The following is a 21,942-nucleotide window of genomic DNA, read 5'->3' as shown; positions in this document are numbered from 1 at the left end:
CTCTTCTTCTCACTCCATCTCTGGGCTGCCACTCAGTTGCCCTGGTTGTCCATCTCTTATCTGTTCTCATCTACACAGCAGCTAATATACCTGTTTAAACTGGCCTACATTTACCACCTCTAGATATTGTATACTGAGTTGTAACAATAAATTAACACTAGTATATGATGCTAGTCACAAAGAAGTGCTATGGATAAGCTGTAGAACAATATTAACGTCTTATTCTGTCATTGGTCTACGTGAAATTAGCTGTAAAGGAGTAAAAAAATCTGGGCCAAGCTAAGGTAACACGAGTAGAATGTCAGAAGTAATTTTATTCTTCATATTCGTTCGCTTTCACATTTACTCTGGTTTGGTTGAGGTATATAGTAGGTGTGAGTGTAAAGGCAAAAGAATATTCCAGCAATCTTACACAACATTAGTTCAAGAATGATTGCAAAATGTGGCTGCGTCGCAGTGATAGAATATTGAAATTAATTAAATCAGTCTTCAAAAAACACATTAAGTTAGGACGTTCCCCTAAAAAAGAAAAAATCCATAGAATCTTGTTTTTTTATCCACCATCTATAACATCGTCAGGGGGTCGTGTTTATAGCGAATCCTAATTAATTTATCTGATAAGCAAGTTTCATAGCAGGTATTTGGTAACGGGATTCAGTTTAGGTGGTTAAATTTTTACCGCCGCCGAAGGATATTATGTTTTTGGTTCGGTTTGTCTGTCTGTCTGTTAGCAGAACTACGGAAAAACAAGCTGATAAATGTGCACATAATTTTGAATAAGGATTGAGGACCAAGAGATGAACCTATAATTTGAACGAAAAAGGTCAAAGATCAAGGCCTTAAAAATTAGGATGTTACTGGCTTGACGGAGGTATGGACGCTGTGAGTACTCTTGTTTCACCTTAATTATTCATTCAGGTTTGAAAGTGAAGTGTATGGTAGTTGTGTGAGTGAAGGTAAATGTATAAACACCACAAGCATAAGACAGTTTATGACTGTGACCCTTGATGGAATAATAGGGCGTGGGTGAAGTTACAGTGAAGACAGACGCATACACAGTCTTAGGGACAATATATAGTTAGAAGAGTTTATGAATACGAACCATGATAGTAATATAGGGCGAGGGTGTGTTTAGAGTCATATGTTGTAATACCTGTAGTGGTAGAAGTAGTAGTAGTAATAGTAGTAATAATAGTAGTAGTAGTAGCAGTAGTAGTAAAAGTAGTAGTAGTAGTAGTAGCAGAAGTAGCAGTGGTAGTAGTAGTAATAGTAGTAATAGACATATGTTCATTTTAAATATGAATCAAGTGGAATGCAGGCTAAAGTCCTCCTTTCAGGGGATAGGGAGGGAGATGAGGGACGTCTGTGTAGCCGGGCAGTGGAGCCGCATGGTTATATGGTTGCCACCACGTGAAGGTGTCCCTCTCCAGCGTCTAGAGTTTTTTTTTTTTTTTTTTTTTTTAATGCGAGGAAGAAGGAACAAAAAAAAAAGCACATATACAAACTATCTCACATATATAAGGCCAAGTGACTTTATAAACAGGGTCGGTGGTGGAAATATAGGGCGAGGGTGTGGTTGAGGGAGAAGGCAACAGGTTGGAATAAAAACTGGTCGGTTGGGATATACTCTCTTCCCTTCACCCCCACACACTCGTCTCCAAATGATGCTTATTATTATTATTATTATTATTATTATTATTATTATTATCATTATTATTGTTGTTATTATTATTATCATTATTATTGTTGTTATCATTATCATCATTATTATTACAAGGTTCTCGGATCATCTGGACGTCATCCCGGTGCACTGCTAACTGAAACTGCCCTTCTTCTGCAGTCTATCGTTCTCCTTTGGGGCGATAAGGATAGATGGATGTATAACCAGGCAGCACTACCGCTCGATTATATAGCTGTCACCGGGTGAAGGCGTCCCTCCCCAGGTAACGAGAGAGAGAGAGAAAGAGAGAGAGAGAGAGATTAAATATTCCGGTGAACTCTTGGATTGTGCGTCTCTAATCAGATAGTTATATAAAGAGCAAGGACTCATTCACAGGGTTAACCTTCTCAGTGCCGTGTTTTTTTTTTCTTTATTCCTGCTATTGTGCGTTTACCTCCACCCAACAGTGATCCCTAACCCCTTTCAGTTACGTTGGTGGCCAGGTGTAGTCTGAGTGGAGGGCCGATTTGACGAGTAACCAAGGAGACTCGTTCCCACCTCATAACTAAGGCTCATTGAATTTCATGCTGCCACGGCTTAGTATTCAAGTTGTGAGGGAGAGCCAGTTCTGTCAGACGAGAGAGAGAGAGAGAGAGAGAGAGAGAGAGAGAGAGAGGGAGGGAGGGAGGGAGGGAGGGAGGGAGAGAGAGAGAATAGACCATCAGATAATTTTTAACCACATCGAACTAAAAACAAATAAATGATACCGGTAGAGAGAATAAATCCTGTAAATCAATGGAGTGAAAATAATTGAAAGCCTCTTGTTAGCGGAATCAAGGTCCGTGTTCGAGATGGTATGGGAGGCTTCGTGGAGCTTCCTTATTGGCGATTTGTTCTGTATATTTCACATTAAAATTTTCTTGCATGTTATTTTCATCGTCTTACTATCGACAAAGTTTGCGTCAGTTGCATATAAGAGGATACTGCATTGCACAGAAAAAATAGCAAATGAATATGTGTTATGAAATCTCTAGAACCACTTACAGTTGGACCCATAACTGCCGGGTGATCAATAATAAAATAATAAGAAGGAGATGTTACTGCTTGGAGACGGGATAAATGGAGAGAGAGAGAGAGAGAGAGAGAGAAACATAAGGTACCCCATCAAGCAAGCACACAGTGAGGGAGGGATGAGGAAGAAGGAAGAGAGAGTCATGATGTCAACAGGAAGGCAAAATGTCAAGACCTTTTTGGCAACCCCCTTAGCTCGTTTGTCTAAAGGTCCTCAACATTTACCGCCTCCACATTACCTATGCATGTTCCCTTAAACTTATAGCAGAGTCGCAGTTTTTCGTGCCCAAAAATTTTAATAACCTTCAAAATTAGCAACTTTTCTTCGCATCAACGTATTTTAACAATCCTTGAAGTTTCAAAGTCAATTTTTTCCCGCCAATTATTTAAAAAAAAAAAAAACTAAATTTGACTAAGGCTGCAAATCATTTAATACTTCATACAGGCCTCAATAAATATGCATGGATATAATTTAATCCCCTTATAGTCAAGGGTGGGATACTCAAACATATATGTCATCGAGTCTTTGTCGTAACTTCGTTAGGTTTCCACAGGAAGAAATAGATAAGGGAAGATTTTGCACTTCTCCTCTGATATTCCTGCGAAAAACAGTTCTACTGCTGTAGCTTCGTCTCTTACCTTAGATTTATTTATGAAGCTAAAACAGGAGACAGGAAGATTCGGCAGCTTCCTTGTCCTTCCTGCAAGTGAAAATTGAACAGGACAACTTAGTTTTGCAGTTCATACGAGCCTGAATAATTATGTATGGCTATGATTTAACATTTCCTTGGTCGAGACAGCTCTAGTATTCTAACCTTCCAAGATGATATTATTTACCTAAGAGCGAGTAACTGGTGCCTGAAAAAGTTAAGGATGCAAAACCATGTAGCATTTAAAAGAACATTAATTAAAGTGTATGGATATGTTTATGGACGAAATAACTTGCAATATTTAGTGGGAAAGAGATTGATGATGATGATGATGAATATAGACCTACTGCATATACAGATTTCAAAAAGATACCGTCTGGAAATAGTAAATGGTGTCGACTGTCTAATGATCCTTAGCGTAGATACAACATATGAAGAAGTGGACCAAGAACGAGGTGAAGAGAAAGTGGAGGAGTATGAGGAAAACTTTAAGAAAAAGAACGAGAGAGAGAGAGAGAGAGAGAGAGAGAGAGAGAGAGAGAGAGAGAGAGATGGCGAAACTTATGAGGAAAAGTATATACGACTTGAATGACCAGAAGAAAAAGCGAGAGGTAAAACAAGAACAACGTGGACGGAAGATGACGGGGAAAAAAGAGAATATATGAACTGAGTTTTGGGAAGACGAAGATGAGGTAGATCTAGAACGAAGTAGTGTGAGAGAGAGAGAGAGAGAGAGAGAGAGAGAGATGAGTCATATAATAGAGAGTTGATGAGGGAGTGAAAGAGAGAGAGAGAATACGTAAGCCAGGTGCTTGAAAGATGATGAGATAGATCTAGAACGAAATAGCATGAAAATGAGGAAGCATGAGAGAGAGAGAGAGAGAGAGAAGAGTCAGGTGCTTGGAAGAAGATGAGGTAGAACCTGAAAGAGGTGGACAAACAAGTTGGAGGAGTCTGAGAGGAAAACACATCAGAAATGAGGGGGTGGAGGAAGAAAAGGTAGACTGAGACCGATGTGGAGAAACAATGTGGAGGAATATATGAGGAAGTGAATTTTGTCCCGATGATGGGCATAGATTAGACAACCCGTTACCTAAGGCCAGCAGTCTTCCTACTTGCCACACACCTACTGTATATTTGTCACCACTTGGGCGCTGATACCCACTGTCCGTACTAATAAACAAGCTAGGGTGTCTCATTCCAGACTGGCGTGGGTGTGTTTTTATGGCGTGTAGGTGGGTTTGGTGGGAAATGGGAAAAGTTTGGTTTAATGAAGTTCAATTCCACGAACGGTTCTCTTCCCTAACCTGGGATTGATTTCGCTTCCCTTTGCACAGCAGAAAACTAGATAGATCAAGAACCAGGTGGAGAAAGAAGGTGTGTGTGTGTGTGTGTGTGTGTGTGTGTGTGTGTGTGTGTGTGTGTAGAGGAGGGGCGGGGAAGTACAAAAGGGAGGGTGATGTGTCTCCAAAAGAGTTAAATAAGGTTCGTTTACTGAGTCGAGACATGAATGCCCAGCTGTCCTTTTGTCGAGGCAATCCCTCACTGGATGCGGTGTCAGCCAGGAGGTAGAACTGCTCAGTCTAAAAAAAAAAAAAACGCTTACTACTCCACTGCATCTAATTCTCACACAGAGCATGTCCGCCACTTTCCTCCCTGATGCATTATATAAAAAAGAATCATATATGGGCAGGGAAACATAAAGTTTTCTTTCTTCTTCACTTAATTTAACCAGCAGAGGAAAATGAGTAGTAGCAGCGATAGTAATAGTAGCAGTAGTTGCATCCTCAGGCTCATCTGAACGTGAGCCTAGTAAACTGCAAACTAAAGCTGCCTTTCATCTGCAGTCCACTATCCTCCCGTGGGGGATAAGGAGGGGACGGTCTGTATAATCGGACAGCTCCACTATCTGCTCATGCCGGTGCCACAACTTGAAGGCGTCTCTCTCCAGCAGTGAAACAGTAGGTGAACTAGTACCCCGACTCTACGTGAACGTCTATTCAACACACAGTCCCACATTTTACCTTCCCCGTGACCTTGTCCTTTCAAGCACAGCAGCCTTGAGACTTTGCCTTAACGCTTCCAGTTCGGTGAGCATCTTTTTGGTTTAGTTTTTTATTGATATGATACAATTTTATGCGACTTAGGGATTGTCTCTAGTAACCAAGGAGTTTAGTAAAGTTGTATATAACCCTTCTAGTTTCGAAAAGCATCTCTGAGGCTAAATAAAATCTCCAGGAGACAGCAAAAAAAAAAAAAAAAAAAAAAGAGGGAGGAGAGGGAAGAAAAGAAAAAAAAAAATCCCTTCCCGTGCAATGGGTCCCCTTCATATCCGAGACGTCTCTTTTCCTCTATTTTTTATTTATTTATTTTTTTTTGACGATTTTATTCAGAGCAGGACTTTTCGAGCTAGAGATATCAGATAGTACCCTTATTAATTTCTTCAGTATTTAGAGATTATTTGAAAGCTAAGTAAATTATTCTGGCAGTAGTAAACATAAGCTAAAGGATGGAGTGGCCTTGAAAGTTTGCTTGAGTTTGTCCTTGAAGGCGGGGATCTCTCTCTCTCTCTCTCTCTCTCTCTCTCTCTCTCTCTCTCTCTGTAATAATGAACCGCTAAGACGTGTGCTTTAGTATGTTTGCGCATCCCAAACTTTGTGTGTGTATGTGTGTGTGTGTGTGTGTGTGTGTGTGTGTGTGTGTGTGTGTGTGTGTGTGTGTGTGTGTGTGTGTCTGAGTGTGTATTTGCTGGCGAGAGATGGAGCATTTTTATGCATGTGTGTGTGTGTGTGTGTGTGTGTGTGTGTGTATTTGCTGGCGAGGGATGGAGAATTTTTATGCATGTGTGTGTGTGTGTGTGTGTGTGTGTGTGTGTTAGAATGAGTATTCTAAGCGATGACGAGGTTTGTATGTGGCGTGTGTGTGTGTGTGTGTGTGTGTGTGTGTGTGTGGGTGGGTGGGTGGGTGGGTGGGTGTGGGTGTGGGTGTGTGGGTGTGGGTGTGTGGGTGGGTGTGAGAGAGAGAGAGAGAGAGAGAGAGAGTAGGCGGCGTGGGTGTGTGTGCAAATGTGTTTCTGTCGTCTGTCCGTCTGAGTCGGAGAATGTGTGTGTGTGTGTGTGTGTGAGAGAGAGAGAGAGAGAGAGAGAGAGAGAGAGATAGCGAGAGAGAGAGAGAGAGAGAGAGAGAGAGAGAATCCTAATGCAGTACCTGGTATCCGTGGCGTTTACCGGATCTGAATCATAAGCTGTTGGATTCTGCCTATGTATGACGAAATAGGGGCATGAGTCTTTCCTTGTGTGTCAGTGGAGAGGGAGGGAGAGAGAGAGACAGACAGACAGACAGACAGACAGACAGACAGGAACAGAGACAGAGATATGGAATGTAGGTTGGGAGAGGAGGGGAGGGTGAAAGGTCGAGATGGGTAAGGAAGAAAACAGTGGGAAGGTGGGATGGAATGTAGGTTAGAGGATGAGAGAGAGAGTGGCGGGAGGGAGGGAGGGTGATGTAAGGATGAAGTGGAGAAGGAAAATAGGAAAAGAAGGAGTCAGGAACGGAGAGAGAGAGAGAGAGAGAGAGAGAGAGAGAGAGAGAGAGAGAGAGAGAGAGAGACAGACAGACAGACAGAGACAGAGACAGACAGACAGACAGACAGAGACAGAGACAGACAGAGATATGGAATGTAGGCTGGCAGAGAAGGGGAGGGTGAAAGGTCGAGATGGGTAAGGAAGAGAGTGGGAAGGTGGGATGAAATGTAGGTTAGGGGATGAGAGAGAGAGTGGGGGGAGGGAGGGAGGGTGATGTAAGGATGGAGTGGGGAAGGAAAATAGGAAAAGAAGGAGTCAGGAACGGAGAGAGAGAGAGAGAGAGAGAGAGAGAGAGAGAGAGAGAGAGAGAGAGAGAGAGTTGGGGGGAATGAGAAGACAAAATTGGTTAGGAAAGTGTCAGAGTGAAAAAAATTGTAGAAAGCTGAGAGCAGCTGGTCATGCTAAAAAGGCGTATAGAAAGTGAATGTTGCTGAAGGCTAAATATTACACTGAAATTGAAAGTATTTAGTTATAGATTTGTACAAATGGTAAAAGCATAAGTGGTAAAGATAAAGGGTCACGGTGTAGCCTCCTTATCGTTGAGGCGGCATGCTGACTGATAGTGTGTAGATAAAGTTAACAGACCATCCTGAATTCTGATAATAAGAACGAATTGCCGGGACAGCGTAAATACTGATAACGATGGTACTTGTTAACTCATACATTGGCACTGGAGAGGGACGCCTTCACGTGGTGGCACCTATACCACCAGGCTTCCTATTACCTTTTTGAAAGCAATTTATTGTGTTGATTACATCTTACTGTCCTCCTCTGTTATATGAACACCTTACAATATCGCCATAATCTCGATAAATAACGTACAAAAGGGTATTAACTAGCCATATCCAAAAATAAATAGTTAAGGGAAAGGTGCTAGGGGGCTTCCTTACACGACGAGAATACGAGCCACAGACGTACCCTAGGTTTTTAATAATCCCTTGAAAGGAGGATGGTGGGCCATGGAAATATGGCTTCTTCTTCATTCTTTCAATTTCCAGAGACTTTAATATAACTTCGATGACATTTCTGGGACTGGAAGATTAAGATGTAGGATTCATTCACCCCTTCACTGCCAGGTGGCTCTCAAGACGAATAAAATCATCTGTTGGTTACTTGAATATATTTATAAGACGTCCTCGTGGTGAAGGGGTTAAAGGAAGATATGACTGAGAGTTAGTATGTGTTGTTTTAAAAATTCAGTATACGATAAGGCCTTCAATATGTCATAAAATCATCCATGCTGTTGCTGATGCCTTGTGGGTGTGACGCGGGAGGAAATATGGATGGAGAGAGTTTGTGCAGGAGGGAGGGAGGGAGGGAGAGATTGCAGAGAGGGAGGTGTGGTGAAGGAAGAGAAGTAGGGAGAGAGAGAGGGATGTGGTGAAAGGGGAGGGAGAGAGAGAGAGGGGGGGATGTAGTGAAGGGGGAAGGAGGAAGAAAAAGTGAGAGAGGGATGTGGAAAAAGGCAAAAGCGTGAGAGGAAGGGATGTAGTGGAGAGAGAGAGAGAGAGAGAGAGAGAGAGAGAGAGAGAGAGAGAGAGAGAGAGAGAGAGAGAGAGAGAGAGAAGGGAAAGATGTATTAAAGGACGGGAGGGAGGGAGGGAAGGAGTACGTGCATGAAGGATAGAAAAGGGGGAAGGAGGGAAGGGGGAAGGAAGGGAGGGGGAGAGGGAGGGAGGGGAGTAGTACGTGCATGAGAGACAGAAAGGAGAGAAGGAGGAAAGGATGTGGTGGACGGGGGGAAGGAAAGGAGGGAGGAATGGAGGGCGGAGAAATATGTTATAAACGAAAGGAGGGGGAGATAGGGAGATAGGGAAAGGAGAGGGATGGAGGGATGAGGTGGAAGAAACGAGAGGCAGACAGACAGACAGACAGACAGACTGTGGTTGAGTTGGGATAGGGTTGCGTGAAGGTCTCGTTTTCACGGCCAGTCTGAAAAAAAAAATAATAATAATAATATGGCGCCAGACAACAGCTAGCCAGATAGACAAACAATCAAATAGACTAACAGATAGATAAGCAGACAGACGGAGGTGGAGAAGCTGACTGGGTGGCAGGTAACTAACAAGGGAATAAAAGTGATAAAACTAATGTTTTATTGATGATGAAATTCAACAGTTGCTGATGTTGTCGATCAACCCCAATCTATCTGGCCGAGCAGACCCATCGATGACAGACAAGTAACCATTCCTGTAGAGCCGTCCGGTGTAGTGAACTGATGTTCCCTCGCGGACAGCGCCTCGTGACAGCGAGGCGCGGGGAAAAGTGTGGAGGATTGGTTCCTGGGTAGTCGTCTAATTTGCGTCACTCCACCCTGTTACCAGGGGCTCCACAGTAGGCTCCACATCACCCCGTGACCTTGTTTTATGGTTACCACCCAGCGTAGTGAATGGTTTCCTGGGTTACGAAATACCATTACAGCAGACTTGTTACTTAGTGTAGAGTCACCTGAAGTGGAAAGAGGAATAAGTGACAGGAAGGAAAGGAATTAATAGTAAGAGAGGAGGACAGGTACGGTAATAGAATGTTAAAGGTGAAAGAAGTAGGCAGCACTTCATCAAGTGAGTGGACGTTCGTCGCCGCCACCTACTGTACCACCTTGATATTCAGCAGTAAATAGCCTATTATTAGAATGCTGGAGAGCAAAAATGCTGGGGTAATGATAACAGCAATAATAATGATCATCATCTTATCACAATCACCACAATTAATATCATCATCATATAACAAACACCAATCATTACCATCATCATAATCATCGTCATCATTATCATCATCATCATCATCATCATTATATAACAAACACCAGTCATTACCATCATCTTCATCATCATCATCACCACCATCATCATCATCATCATCATCATAAAACAAGCACCAGCCATTACCGTCATCATCATCATCATAAAACAAGCACCACCCATTACCGTCATCATTATCATCATAAAACAAGCACCACCCATTACCGTCATCATCATCATCATAAAACAAGCACCAGCCATTACCGTCATCATCATCATCATCGTCATCATAAAACAAGCACCAGCCATTACCGTCATCATCATCATCATCATCGTCATCATAAAACAAGCACCAGCCATTACCGTCATCATCATCATCATCATCATCATCACCATCATCATCATCATAAAGTAAGCACCAGTCCTTACCATCATCATCATGGCCCATCTCCTCATCATAACCTCTGGGGAGAACATCCATTTTGTGATACCATAAAAGGAAAGGGCAGCTATTTTTCGAACCGGAGGGGTTAGATAAGTCTTCATTAACCCCTTCATCTCTATGCATGTATTTTTTTTCTAAGATGAGGAGAATAGTTTGTCGGTACCAGGAGTTAATTATTTCACTTCGATGACTTATATTGTCTTTTATTCATTCAGTTAAGAGAGAATTCTGTTATATTTCAAAGAGACTTGGATTTGGCGGGGTTAGAAACAGCCTTCATTAACCCCCTCACTTCGAGAGCCCTATCATAAGCTGAATTAAATCGCTTGGAAATAGAATCAAATTATATATATATATATATATATATATATATATATATATATATATATATATATATATATATATATATATATATATATATATATACGCTCCACGCCACGAAAGGAATACGTGGCCAGGTTTCTTTTTTTTTTCCCTGTTTACTGGGATGCATCACGGCCTTGCCACGCGAATGGGATTGAACCTTCACAGTGACTAGAGGGTTTTACATCATGTGAAGCCTCCGTTATATACACAAGACTAGGGTTTTACATCATATGAAGCCTCCGTTATATACTGTACACATGACTACTATAGCCTATCCTCGGCCTCTTGTACCTCAACCCACTACTGCCACAAGCTATAACAAGTGGTATTTTTTCCTACTTAGTGTACCATCATTCACCTACAGCCTTACAGTCGTCGAGTCTCAGCTCCAAAAGTAGGGTCCCTCTCGTATCAAGTTTCAAAATGTCCCCAGAAGACACATTTCCCCATCAAAAGAACTAAAGAAGTAACACGGAAGTGGTTGTCACTATTTTTATCATCATCACCACCACCACCACAACCACACCATCAACGACAACAAAAACAATAGCAAAAACAACAACAGCAAAAAACACAACAACAGCAACAACAATAAAGGCCAGACTCGCTCGTATACCCTGGGCTGATCAAGACGACCACATAATGATAATGAGTGCTTAGTAAGGTCTGGGTGTGAGGTGTTGACGTTGCTGCATTTGATAATCTCCTCCCCCCCCTCCATCTCTCTCTCTCTCTCTCTCTCTCTCTCTCTCTCTCTCTCTCTCTCTCTTGTTGTGTTAGCAGCTGATTCACTCACCAGGTAAGGATTAGATTATCCCGCACCCTCTCACCTTGACGGTCTTCAAGGTCCACACGTACACACACACACACACACACACACACACACACACACACACACACACACACACACACACACACACACACACACACACACACCACTATCCATCCATCTACGACCATAATTTCTCCCCCTCTCTCCTCTCTCTCTCTCTCTCTCTCTCTCTCTCTCTCTCTCTCTCTCTCTCTCTCTCTCTCTATCTATCTATCTATCTATCTATCTATCTATCTGTCTATCTATCTCTATCTATCTATCTGTCTGTCTATCTATCTATCTATCTATTTTTCGCTGAGCTCACGGAGGCATGTCACATCTGCTTACCACGATCATGTAAATAAGCAAAGATGCAAACACAAGGTGACAGCTGAGAGAGACAGAGACAGAGACAGAGACAGACAGACAGACAGACAGACACACACACACACACACACACACACACACACACACACACACACACACACACACACACACACACACACACACACACACACACACACACACACACACACACACACACACACACACACACACACACACACACACATACACACACACACACACACACAGATAGACAGAGAGAGAGAGAGAGACAGAGAGACAGAGACAGAGACAGAGACAACAGGCAGACAGACAGACAGACACAGACAGACAGACACAGACAGACACAGAGTAAACTGATAGGCTCTCAAAGAAGTGTTTAGATACATACATACATACATACTACGTAGATACATACATAGTATGTATGTATTGCATACATATATAGACAGATAATTAATGCATACTCGTAAGCAGACAAACAGTCCGGTAGGAATGCCAGCAGACACTGACCGGCAGAGACAGATAGATAGATAATTCAAGGAGTAAGACAGCCAGACAGGCAGATGGATAAGGCAGAGACAGAGAGGTAGACGGAGAAATAGAGAAACATAGAGCGACAGTGACAGACAAACAGAATGAGACAATTCCAGAAAAACACAGACATAAAGGAAAAAAAAAAAGTCAAACAGTCAGACAGACCGAAATAGTGACAGAAAGCATACAGATGGTGAAGCAGACAGACAGGCAGACAGACAGGCAGACAGACAGGGGCAGTGACAGAAAGCACACGGACAGACAGACAACGACAGAGAAAGAAAAACAAAGGAGTGTCATCTGAGATCCCCTTAAGGATTCGCGGTAGGGGAGAGGAACTTGAGAGAGAGAGAGAGAGAGAGAGAGAGAGAGAGAGAGAGAGAGAGAGAGAGACAGACAGACAGACAGACAGACAGAGACCGAGACAGACAGACAGACAGACAGACAGACAGAGACTACATCTTTGACTTATGGTCTTTCGTGTTCATTTAACAAATTTTACTCTCTCTCTCTCTCTCACACACACACACACACACACACACACACACACACACACACACACACACACACATTCCTTTAACATACAGTACTTTACTTTTCTATCAACTCTGCACTTTTTTTTTTTTCCTCCCGCCATGTTCCAAATCACACGCACACAAAAAATGCAAATTGTTCTCCCCAACAGAAGACGATTTTATTCATGTCAGGTTAAAGCTTGACTTACGATATTTTATTCTAGCTATTTCCAGACGATTTTATTAAACTTTAGAGGGACAGTTTTGACAGAATAGATAAAAACAAGCTCTACTTACCCTTTCGAGAATGACGTAGGCTTTTATAATATTCTTGCTACTTCCAGACGAATTATTTTTTTTATTTAAGAAAGGACTGTTGTACTGATGGGGTTACTGAAGGCTATCTCAAATTCCTCTATTTCCAAAAGTTTCAAATTAAAAAAAAGGTCTTAAAGTATCAAGAATTAATTAAAAACACGTCATGTGAAGCTACTCCTTTCACCTCAACTTGGTCCAGATTTTTGTCCTTTTGCTGCTTATTTCAGATAATTCAGTGGGAAAAAAAGACAGTCATGGCGCAACATCCTTTCCATTGCATTTTTTCCTGACTAGCACCATGTTTTAGTGTTAATCTATTGCGACAAATTAGTCTTCAATATACAGAGATGGAAGTTTTAGGTCAAGTATGAGTAAAAACAGCATACTTGTTGACCTCTTTAAGTATGTAATCTATTCTTCTTCCCAGCTTATGATTCGATTGTTTATTTTTCAGTTTGTAGCGAAGGAGATGAAATTAAGATGCTCAGATATTCTACATGATATTCACTCAACCCTTTCACTACGATTTATTCATTCATTCATTCATTTTTCATTCCTCCTTACTGTTTTATTCATTTCGTAGTGTAGAAGATGAAATTAAGATGCTCAAAATATTCTACATGATATCCACTCAATCCTTTCACTACGATTTATTTATTCATTCATTCATTCTTCTGGTTTTATTCATTTCGTAGTGTAGGAGATGAAATTAAGATGCTCAGATATTCTACATGATATTCACTTAACCCTTTCACTGCGATTCATTCATCCATTCCTCCTTCCTCCTTACGGTTTTATTCATATCGTAGTGAAGGGGTGTATAATTATTCAAGACGACACCCATTGTTGCAAAATGGACAAACATGCCTGACCTTGATTGCTAAACCTAGTCTCTCTCCCTCTCTCTCTCTCTCTCTCTCTCTCTCTCTCTCTCTCTCTCTCTCACACACACACACACACACACACACACACACACACAGAAGAAGAAAAAAGAAAATAATGAAGAAGAAGAGGAGGAAGAAGAAGAAAAGATGAAAATAAAGACGAAGAAAATAAGGGAGATGAAGTAGAAAAGGAAGAAGAAGAAAAAGAAGAAGAAAATAAAGAAAAAGAAGAAGAAGAAGAAAAGATGAAGAACGACGACGACAACAACAGAAACAACAAATAGAACAATAACAAGAACTTCAAAAATAACTTAAAACACGAATGACAAAACGATTATCTCTTATCTTTTAGGGTGGATGGGTGAAGCAGGGGGTCAACAAGACTGTAAGTGGATCCATTGACCCCTTTTATTTGGTACTGTATTTTTATCTCAGACTCATAGGATTAGATATCATAGTCTGTCCTGTAACACGACCCATTTCATTTAGGCGCATTGACATTTCATTTGTGTGCAAAAAATATTTCAGTTGGTTGCCACATTAAACCTCATTTGGACACCGACTTAAAATAGAATAGTGGGCGCCAAATTAAAATAGAGTACCTTAAAACCTTATCTATAATCAACTGAAAAGAGTCAAAACCATTTTGAATAATCGTTTGTTAACCTGTGAGTAATTTACGTTAGGTTAGGTTAGGATAGATTAGGTTAGGTTAGGTTAGGATAGATTAGGTTAGGTTAGGTTAGGTTAGGATAGATTAGGTTAGGTTAGGTTAGGATAGATTAGGTTAGATTAGGTTAGGATAGGTTAGGTTAGATTAGGTTAGGATAGGTTAGGTTAGGATAGATTAGGTTAGGTTAGGATAGATTAGGTTAGGTTAGGTTAGGATAGGTTAGGCCAAGATAGATTAGGTTAGGTTAGGTTAGGTTAGGTTAGGTTAGGTTAGGATAGACTAGGTTAGGATAGGTTAGGTTACTGTAGGGTAGGTTAGGTTAGGTTAGGATTGATTACGGTAGGTTAAGTTAGAATAGGTTAGGCTAGGTTAGGGTAGGTTAGGATAGGATAGGTTAGGTTAAGTTAGCTTAGGTTAGTTTGGGTTAGGTTAGGTTAGTAACGATATGTTTGGCCCCAAATGACATACTGTAACAGCAAATTGAATTATGCGCCCAAATGAAATGCGACCCTGCAACATGCTGCCTCGGGACAACCAGTGAGGTCTGTTGCTGTTTACTTTCCTTTTGTCGTCGTCGTCTTCATCACCATCAACAACATCATCATCATCATCATCATCATCACCGTCATCTTCATCTTCATCATCATCATCATCATCATCATCATCATTATCTTCTTCTTCTTCTTCTTCTTCTTCTTCTAATTCATCATCATCATCATCATCGTCATCATCATCATCATCATCATCATTAACATCAATCAATCAATCCCACATTTTCCCATATAAACAGTTGAGTAGGAGCTCGGAACTTGGCTACTCAGTCCCCGACATTGAGGGTATTTGATATTTATGACCACCCTCAGGAATCCCTGAGTGGCATTACGCAAACAAGAAACTCCAACCACCCCTCAGATGGAATGCCTTAACCACAAGGCATCCTTTGGTTATATGGTTACCCCCCAGTGTAGAAAATGGTGTCCTGGGATACACTGAAAGAAAAGCGTCTGGTTGTTAGGAGGGTAAGGCAAATAAAAGACGTCATTTTATTGCATGGATTTAAGCACTGTGAGCAGGCCAGGTGGAAGAGATCAATATGATGTGACTCAACTATGCTCACTTTAACTTGGTCTAAAATTGCCATGTCTCCATCTTGAATGATGATCTGTAACAACCGATTAGCACTAGAATAAAGTGCTAGTCATGAAGAGGTGCAATGGAAAGGATGCTGAGCCATAACATTGTCTATTTGTCACAGAGCTAGGCTGAATAAGCTGCAACGGAACGAAAATCTGGGACAAGTTAAGGGGAAAGAATTATAATTACCAGCAACACCTGTGCCGAAGCATTTCTAGAATACTGGAACGCGATTTTACCCGGGGTGAAGAAAATATATAACAAAAACATAATAAAAACATACATATGTGCCATAACACTTCTAGCACACTGGGGACGTGATCTACTTCGGCGTAAAAACACATCTCACGTGCAATCATCGCAGACCACTTGACCCCATCAGCAACCACCAAAGGTCCCATTTATCAACGGTCTGCTTTACTTTTTTCACCTTAGCCCAAATTTATGTCCTTTTATAGCTTATTTCTCGCAGCTCAGTAGCAAAAGATGACGCTAGTACGGCTGTACATTCTTTCCGTAGCGAGTTCTTCGTGACTAGTACCATATTCTAGTGTTAATGTATTGCTGCAACTCAGCATTCAAGATGGAGAGATGGCAATTTTAGGCCAACTTAATGCGAAAAGGCGTACAACTACCACCGAGAAATCCTCACAACCATCATACCACAGGCCCTAAAAAAAAAAAAAAAAAAAAAAAAAAAAAAAAAAAAATAGCCTTTGGTATTAGATCACGTCGACACAAAATGCTTGCTGGTGCGGACGGGAGTTCTGCATCACTGTAACCCGTAGAAGTTCTCACCTACACCCACCCACGTCCAATGGTGCTACTTGTATGGGTTGCAGTAATACGAAATTCCCGCCCGCACCCACCCGCGCCAGATAACATTTGAACGCTGCCTTACACAGGACAAGGGGCATGTAACATCACCAGAACAACATTGTTGTGGTCGCGTTGGGAGGGAAGATGTAGAGCAACACACTGATAAGGATGCCTGCTTCACTCCTAAGTCAACGACGGAAACAACCCCAGGTACATGACGAAGGCACTGATGAAGGCATATATCACCTCATCGCAGATCATGCCCCAGATCAACGACTGAGTGGATTTTGGTTATCCACTTATCTAACTGTAAGGAAAATGCAACGAGAAAACCCCACTAAGAAGAGCCTCACGAATGATCATTACCGTTATGGTCATTACAGTTCCCGTAGATCAAAGCCCACACCTGTCGCAAGTGTTGTAATTATTAGTGTTGCGGCAATCACGAGTCTGCTGCCACACACACGAGTGATGCAACCATTAGTTTTCTGCACCACCACAAATGATGCTCAAGTTATTCTGGAAAAACTACTTGCGTGGTTCCAATGGCGACCCCGCATACATTACACAGATTATTCAGTGCCTTTGTCACTGCCATCCACTGTTTGTCTGCGTATATAGTTGTGAGCATTTTGCATTTCCAAGTGTTCTTTACAAGGATAAACCTAACTCCTCAAATTGTCCAGTTTTACTGCGAATCACGGGAATTCATCCTTCATCAGTCCCCCCCCTCCTCCCTTTTTTTTCCTCATCAGGTGTACGAGTACAGAGGGCCAGGGCTAAGTTACTCTACTGACATTTAAGGCGAGGGTGACCAGCCTAGCTCCCCCTTGAGTGGTATTATGTAAGCAGTAAACCCAACCATCCCTGTGCTGTAAATCCTTAAGGCCCCATCCGATTCGAGCACCCACTAAATCACCAGGTGTAATTTGGTTAAATGGCAACAAACCAACGAAGTCAATGATTTCCAGGTTTACAGGAAATCATTAGGCTTGTCACTCAGTGCACATTCACCTTAAGTTACCAGTACATTGAGTAGACGGTGGACGCAGCCACCTAATACAGAGTAGAAGCACTTACAGTAATTTCGTTAAGTATTCAGATAATTAGACTGGATAGTCAGCTGTCTGCATAATTGTGTGCGTGTGTGTGGGGGGGGGGTGCTCTCAAGTTTCTTCATAATTAGGTATCTGAATCATCGTGTATCTGGGTAAACACACACTAAGTGACACAGATAGCTTGATAAGTAGGAATCTCTGATAATTCGGTGCTGGGGCAGTGATGTGTAGATTTATAATGTTAACTCTCCTTACTTTGGACAGAGAGAGAGAGAGAGAGAGAGAGAGAGAGAGAGAGAGAGAGAGAGAGAGAGAGAGAGAGAGAATGTGTGTGTGTTCTTTTTATGCCCCCTCACAGGATGCGGCGTCATGCTATACCTCTACAAAAAGATAAGAGCCGGAAACGAGCTAAACCCTGCCCACGTTTCCTGGATTTGTTGGTGGTGTTGTCATACTTTGTTGATTAAGGTGAGAGAGAGAGAGAGAGAGAGAGAGAGAGAGAGAGAGAGAGAGAGAGAGACAGACAGACAGACAGACAGACAGACAGACAGACAGACAAACACAGACAGACAGACAAACAGACTTCTTATATGTATTTTGTGAGTAAATGAGGTTATGTATGTAGATGTATGTATGTGTTTTGTGTATGCTTGGGATATGTTTGGTGCGTGTGTGTGTGTGTGTGTGTGTGTGTGTGTGTGTGTGTGTGTGTGTGTGTGTGCGCGCTTGCTTGCTTGCTTGCTTGCTTGCTGTACTTGTATTCGCAGTTAACATGTGAGCTTAAAATGATGAGTGTAAGTGCAGGTTTGGCAGTGTGTATGTACCTGTGTGTGTGTGTGTGTGTGTGTGTGTGTGTGTGTGTGTGTGTGTGTGTGTGAACTATTTTGTTCATACATTCTCTCTCTCTCTCTCTCTCTCTCTCTCTGCGTCTACCGGAATTTTAAAGTGTTATCTCTTAAAACTCCCCAATCAGTCAAGTATAATCGAGACAGTACTTAGAGTGACATTTTCTTGTCTGTTAGTTCAAGTGCTGAGAGAGAGAGAGAGAGAGAGAGAGAGAGAGAGAGTCAGGATTTTACTACTCTCAGTATTCCTGGCATCTCTCATATACATAAATTCCTTGGAGAAATAGTATAATTCAATTTTAACTTCCGCTTCCAAGTATCTGGGTGTGGTGAGCCGACTCCGTGCTTTCATTAACACTCACTCATAGCTAAATCTATTCTGATTGTTAAAAGAGTTTACTATAAGAGACGCCATGTTATTGAAAAGATTAATATTTTGTTACTTGTCATTAATAGGACATTGGATGGTATTCTAAGTGACTTCGGAGATTTCGGATCGGCTCCTCCTTTGCGATTCATTTTACATATTTACGTCTCAGTATCGTCTCAGATTTTATTTTATTATTTCGATATTAAAAGCGATATAAGTAGCATACAAACAAATAATAAATCGCCAAGGAAGAGGTGGTACGAATCCTCTTATGTTACCTAGAGCTGGTCACTCTCATGGTCGGGACAATTCTAGTATCGTATTCACCCAACACCGGACGATTTTATTCAGCTGAGAGTGAGTCATAGGATCCGGGGTGTTTATCTGCCTTGTAAATAAATGCACTAGTCACGAGGAAGTGCCTGAATGCGTCTCCAGATAACGATAAGACTCCATGCTTACTGTCTTAGCCTCGGTGTTGCATCAGCCTGGCGATATCTCTCCCGGGCTCCTATGACTCACTCTCAGCTGGGGAGAATCGTTTGAGTGAGTTGGAGTAGAATGCTAGAGTTGTCCTGGGCATGAATGAGTTTATTATGCCCGCCTGGTGCTGACATCATCATCATCATCATCATTATCATAACATCATCATCATCATCACCTAATTGTATCCTTTCAGCGCGGCCATTCTCTGTATTATCATCATCATCATCAACATCACCATCATTATCATCATCATCATCACCTAACTTTACTCTTTCAACGCGGACACGCTTTCCATCATCATCATCATCATCATCATCATCACCTAACTTTATTCTTTCAGAGCGGACACGCTTTACATCATCATCATCATCATCATCATCACCAAACTATATCCTTTCAATGCAGACGTACTTTAAATCATGATCATCATCATCATCATCATCATCATCCCAGTATAAGAGACGGCACGAGTTAACATCAACAAGCAAAATATAAGATAATGATACAGAAAGCAGTAGTAGTGTCTCACATGCAAAAAAAATAAAAATAAAATAAAATCACGTAGAAGTGGTTAAGTTAAAGCCTCTTGAGATACCGATAATGTTGTACGCTTACTCTCTTGCCCTCAGGATTACATCACCCTTTCTCTAACTCTCACACGCTCCCATGACTCACTCTCAGCTGAGTAAAATGCTACAGTTGTTTCCATCATTAAAGAGTCAGTGACCCAAATAACGCTCCAAATTTTCTATGACTCACGCTCACCTGAATAACATCATCTGGCGTTTGCTTGAATTGTCCCCAGTATGAGTTAATATAATCGCTACACTGGTTTGAAATATACCAACAAACTTATAGTTATCTATTGTAAGTGAGTGTGTGTGTGTGTGTGTGTGTGTGTGTGTGTGTGTGTGTGTGTGTGTGTGTGTGCAGGAAGAACAAAGCACAATGGAAGACTCTACACGGAAAGATTTTGCGCTATCACTTCCTTGACCTTCCTGCTCAAACAAACCAAACGACTGATTTCCTGTCCTATTATTAATCATTGTCTATCTACCTGTCTATCTATCTATCTATCTATCTATCTATCTGTCTGGATGTCTATCCTTCTGCTTGCTTGTCTGTCTGTCTGTCTGTCCATGTAGGTATTATATATTCAATATATATATATATATATATATATATATATATATATATATATATATATATATATATATATATATATATATATATATATAGTTATTTATTGGCCGGAAATGGGTCACAGACTGGTTTGTGAATCTGTCTATCCTCTGTCGAAACCATGATTTTTTTTTTTTTTTTAATGAGAAACAAGAAATGTGGGAAGATTGTGAATTCATCCTTCCTTGTTTGTCACGCAAAAAAAAAAAAAAGAAGAAGAAGAGTGCTATAGTTCTTTCATCTTAACTTGGCCAAGATTTCCATCATTTTGCAGCTCGTGTCACATAGATCAGTTAAAAAAAAAATAAAAATGCTACGACCCGACATCCTTTCCATATCACTTCTTCATGACTAGCTTCGTATTCTAGTATTAATCGATTGCCACAGCTCAGCATACAAGGTGAACACATGGAAATTTTAGGCCAGGTTAAAATGACGAGAGTTTAGAGGGAATTAATCTTATGCCTGGTAGTCCTGCCCTTGTTATGACGAAATCCCTTGGAATCTGAGTCAAGGTGAAGTTCAAAGACAAGTTTTTATGGTTTTTATTCGATCTGTAGTTTTTGCGGTATCTTTTTTCTTTTATTATTGTTTTATCATGATGATGATGATGATGATGATGATTGTTATTGAGATTATGATTATGATGATAATGTTGATGATTATGATTACTATTATTATTATTATTATTATTATTATTATTATTATTATTATTATTATTATTACTGCAGTCTGTAAGCATTAAAAGTACAGTATCGATCAACTCCAAGTATGCATCGCTTAATATTAGTCGGATTCCTATTCAATAATCGAGAGAGAGAGAGAGAGAGAGAGAAGATAAGTCACTAGCTAAAAACTCCCCTACCGTTCATTACCTCAGCTCAAACAGGAGATAAGAGATAAGGTGACTGCATACTCAACAGATAGCATTTACATTATCACACACCAACACAAATGCACTAATACCCACTGTCTATACTGCGAAAGATTAAAGATATCTTATCATTACAATGAAAGGAAATTGTGACACCATTAAAAGGATTATTATTATTATTATTATTATTATTATTATTATTATTTTTGTTGTTGTTGTTGTTGTTATTATTATTATTATTATTATCATTATAATTATTTCATCATGTAATGATTGGGCTTATGAAGAGTGAGTAATTAATGTCTGAGTTTAGGATACAACATTTATGAAGGATGATGAACTATTGAAAAAGTAGATGAAACGTTCTGGGAAAGAATTAAACGTTTAGAATGTACATGAAGATTTACGGGAATGAGTAGAACATTTTGAAAGTGAATAAAGCGTTCTGGAAATGAATAAAATGTTTAGGGAGTGGATAAAGCTCTTTGGAAATGTATTAAACGTTCGGAAAGTGTATAAATCTATCTGGAAGTGACTTAAACGTTTAGAAAGTGGAGCTTTCTAGAAGTGAATA

This window comes from Coenobita brevimanus, chromosome 43 (genome assembly GCF_032717465.1).
Source record: "Coenobita brevimanus isolate Jiangsu-jjx chromosome 43, ASM3271746v2, whole genome shotgun sequence".
Taxonomy (NCBI): Eukaryota; Metazoa; Arthropoda; class Malacostraca; order Decapoda; family Coenobitidae; genus Coenobita; species Coenobita brevimanus.
This window is presented reverse-complemented; position numbering follows the sequence as displayed.